Consider the following 4815-nt stretch of genomic DNA (forward strand, 5'->3'; position numbering starts at 1 on the left):
CATGCAACTGGACCCTCCGTGTTCGCTCTTTACAGCAACCCTAAATATAACCCTAGCCAGCATGGCAGAAGACTGAAAACTCGGGCTCCAGAAAAAGCGTTTCAAGCCCCTTTCGCCCATCCAGAAGTGCCCCCAAAGGAAGGCTTTGGGTACAAGTGAACTCCCCAGTGGAGCCTTTATGCAGCCCCACATGCAACTGGACCCTCCGGGTTCACTCTTTCACCGTAAGCCAAATATAGCCCTTGGCGCAATGGGAGAAGACTGAAAAAGCGGGCCCCATAAAACGCATTGCGATTCCCCTTGGACCATCCAAAAGTGCCCCCAAAGGAAATCTTTGGGTACAACTGGACTCCCCAGGGGAGACTTAACGCAGCCCCACATGCAACTGGACCCTCCGTATTCGCTCTTTCACAGCAACCCTAAATATAGCCCTGGCCCGCCTGGCAGTCAACTGAAAACTTGGGCCCCAGAAAATGCATTAAAAGCCTAATTAGCCCATCCAAAAGTGCCCCCAGAGGAAGGCTTTGGGTACAACTGAACTCCCCAGGGGGGGCTTTACGCAGCCCCACATGCAACTGGACCCTCCTTGTTCACTGTTTACGAGCAACCCTAAATATACCCCTAGCCACCATGGCAGAAGACTGAAAACTCGGGCTCCAGAAAATGCGTTTCAAACCCCATTCACCCATCCAGAAGTGCCCCCAAAGGAAGGCTTTGGGTACAAGTGAACTCCCCATGGGAGCCTTTATGCAGGCCCATATGCAACTGGACCCTCCGGGTTCACTCTTTCACCGCTAGCCTAAATATAGCCCTAGCACGCCTGGCAGTCGACTGAAAGCTCGGGCCACAGAAAATGTGTTACGAGCCCCATTCGCCCATCCAAAAGTGCCCCCAAAAGAAGGCTTTGGGTACATCTGAACTCCCCAGGGGAGCCTTTATGCAGCCCCACATGCAACTGGACCCTCCGGGTTCACTCTTTCACCGCAAGCCTAAATATAGCCCTCGGCGCAATGGGAGAAGACTGAAAAAGCGGGCCTCAGAAAACGCATTGCGATTCCCCTTGGACCATCCAAAAGTGCTCCCAAAGGAAGGCTTTGGGTACAACTGGACTCCCCAGGGGAGCCTTAACGCAGCCCCACATGCAACTGGACCCTCCGTGTTCGCTCTTTCACAGCAACCCTAAATATAGCCCTGGCCCGCCTGGCAGTCGACTGAAAACTCGGGCCCCAGAAAATGCGATAAAAGCCTAATTCGCCCATCCAAAAGTGCCCCCAGAGGAAGGCTTTGGGTACAACTGAACTCCCCAGGGGAGCCTTTATGCAGCCCCACATGCAACTGGACCCTCCGTATTCGCTATTTCACAGCAACCCTAAATATAGCCCTGGCCCGCCTGGCAGTCGACTGAAAACTCGGGCCCCAGAAAATGCGTTAAAAGCCTAATTCGCCCATCCAAAAGTGCCCCCAAAGGAAGGCTTTGGGTACATCTGAACTCCCCAGGGGAGCCTTTACGCAGCCCCACATGCAACTGGACCCTCCGTGTTCGGTCTTTACAGCAACCCTAAATATAACCCTAGCCAGCATGGCAGAAGACTGAAAACTCGGGCCACAGAAAACGTGCTACAAGCCCATTTCGAACATACAAAAGTGCCCCCAAAAGGAAGGCTTTGGGTACAACTGAACTCCCCAGGGGAGGCTTTACGCAGCCCCACATGCAACTGGACCCTCCTTGTTCACTGTTTACGAGCAACCCTAAATATAGCCCTGGCCCGCCTGGCAGTCGACTGAAAACTCGGGCCCCAGAAAATGCATTAAAAGCCTAATTCGCCCATCCAAAAGTGCCCCCAGAGGAAGGCTTTGGGTACAAGTGAACTCCCCAGGGGAGCCTTTACGCAGCCCCACATGCAACTGGACCCTCCTTGTTCACTGTTTACGAGCAACCCTAAATATAGCCCTGGCCCGCCTGGCAGTCGACTGAAAACTCGGGCTCCAGAAAATACGTTTCAAGCCCCATTCGCCCATCCAAAAGTGCCCCCAAAGGAAGGCTTTGGGTACAAGTGAACTCCCCAGGGGAGCCTTTATGAAACCCCACATGCAACTGGACCCTCCGGGTTCACTCTTTCACCGCAAGCCTAAATATAGCCCTAGCACGCCTGGCAGTCGACTGAAAGCTCGGGCCACAGAAAATAGGTTACGAGCCCCATTCGCCCATCCAAAAGTGCCCCCAAAGGAAGGCTTTGGGTACAACTGGACTCCCCAGGGGAGCCTTAACGCAGCCCCACATGCAACTGGACCCTCCGTATTCGCTCTTTCACAGCAACCCTAAATATAGCCCTCGCCCGCCTGGCAGTCGACTGAAAACTCGGGCCCCAGAAAATGCATTAAAAGCCTAATTCGCCCATCCTAAAGTGCCCCCAGAGGAAGGCTTTGGGTACATCTGAACTCCCCAGGGGAGCCTTTATGCAGGCCCATACGCAACTGGACCCCCCGTGTTCGCTGTTTACAAGCAACCCTAAATATAACACTAGCCAGCATGGCAGAAAACTGAAAACTCGGGCCACAGAAAAAGCGTTTCAAGCCCCATTCACCCATCCAGAAGTGCCCCCAAAGGAAGGCTTTGGGTACAACTGAACTCCCCAGGGGAGCCTTTATGCAGCCCCACATGCAACTGGACCCTCCGGGTTCACTCTTTCACAGCAACCCTAAATATAGCCCTGGCCCGCCTGGCAGTCGACTGAAAACTTGGGCCCCAGAAAATGCGTTAAAAGCCTAATTCGCCCATCCAAAAGTGCCCCCAGAGGAAGGCTTTGGGTACAAGTGAACTCCCCAGGGGAGCCTTTATGCAGCCCCACATGCAACTGGACCCTCCGTATTCGCTCTTTCACAGCAACCCTAAATATAGCCCTAGCACGCCTGGCAGTCGACTGAAAGCTCGGGCCACAGAAAATGTGTTACGAGCCCCATTCGCCCATCCAAAAGTGCCTCCAAAGGAAGGCTTTGGGTACATCTGAACTCTTCAGGGGAGCCTTTACGCAGCCCCACATGCAACTGGACCCTCCGTGTTCGCTCTTTACAGCAACCCTAAATATAACCCTAGCCAGCATGGCAGACGACTGAAAACTCGGGCCACAGAAAACGTGCTACAAGCCGCATTCGACCATCCAAAAGTGCCCCCAAAGGAAGGCTTTGGGTACAAGTGAACTCCCCAGGGGAGCCTTTATGCAGCCCCACATGCAACTGGACCCTCCGTATTCGCTCTTTCAAAGCAACCCTAAATATAACCCTGGCCCGCATGGCAGACGACTGAAAAATCGGGCCCCAGAAAATGTGCTACAAGCCCCATTCGACCATCCAAAAGTGCCCCCAAAGGAAGGATTTGGGTAAAACTGAACTCCCCAGGGGAGCCTTTATGCAGGCCCATACGCAACTGGACCCCCCGTGTTCGCTGTTTACAAGCAACCCTAAATATAACACTAGCCAGCATGGCAGAAAACTGAAAACTCGGGCCACAGAAAAAGCGTTTCAAGCCCCATTCACCCATCCAGAAGTGCCCCCAATAGAAGGCTTGGGGTACAACTGAACTCCCCAGGGGAGCCTTTATGCAGCCCCACATGCAACTGGACCCTCCGGGTTCACTCTTTCACAGCAACCCTAAATATAGCCCTGGCCCGCCTGGCACTCGACTGAAAACTTGGGCCCCAGAAAATGCGTTAAAAGCCTAATTCGCCCATCCAAAAGTGCCCCCAGAGGAAGGCTTTGGGTACAAGTGAACTCCCCAGGGGAGCCTTTATGCAGCCCCACATGCAACTGGACCCTCCGTATTCGCTCTTTCACAGCAACCCTAAATATAGCCCTAGCACGCCTGGCAGTCGACTGAAAGCTCGGGCCACAGAAAATGTGTTACGAGCCCCATTCGCCCATCCAAAAGTGCCTCCAAAGGAAGGCTTTGGGTACATCTGAACTCTTCAGGGGAGCCTTTACGCAGCCCCACATGCAACTGGACCCTCCGTGTTCGCTCTTTACAGCAACCCTAAATATAACCCTAGCCAGCATGGCAGACGACTGAAAACTCGGGCCACAGAAAACGTGCTACAAGCCCCATTCGACCATCCAAAAGTGCCCCCAGAGGAAGGCTTTGGGTACAACTGAACTCCCAAGGGGAGCCTTTACGCAGCCCCACATGCAACTGGACCCTCCTCGTTCACTGTTTACGAGCAACCCTAAATATACCCCTAGCCACCATGGCAGAAGACTGAAAACTCGGGCCACAGAAAACGTGCTACAAGCCGCATTCGACCATCCAAAAGTGCCCCCAAAGGAAGGCTTTGGGTACAAGTGAACTCCCCAGGGGAGCCTTTATGCAGCCCCACATGCAACTGGACCCTCCGTATTCGCTCTTTCAAAGCAACCCTAAATATAACCCTGGCCCGCATGGCAGACGACTGAAAAATCGGGCCCCAGAAAATGTGCTACAAGCCCCATTCGACCATCCAAAAGTGCCCCCAAAGGAAGGATTTGGGTAAAACTGAACTCCCCAGGGGAGCCTTTATGCAGGCCCATACGCAACTGGACCCCCCGTGTTCGCTGTTTACAAGCAACCCTAAATATAACACTAGCCAGCATGGCAGAAAACTGAAAACTCGGGCCACAGAAAAAGCGTTTCAAGCCCCATTCACCCATCCAGAAGTGCCCCCAAAGGAAGGCTTTGGGTACAACTGAACTCCCCAGGGGAGCCTTTATGCAGCCCCACATGCAACTGGACCCTCCGGGTTCACTCTTTCACAGCAACCCTAAATATAGCCCTGGCCCGCCTGGCAG

This window comes from Anas acuta, unplaced genomic scaffold (assembly GCF_963932015.1).
Source record: "Anas acuta unplaced genomic scaffold, bAnaAcu1.1 SCAFFOLD_80, whole genome shotgun sequence".
In the NCBI taxonomy this organism is placed as follows: Eukaryota; Metazoa; Chordata; class Aves; order Anseriformes; family Anatidae; genus Anas; species Anas acuta.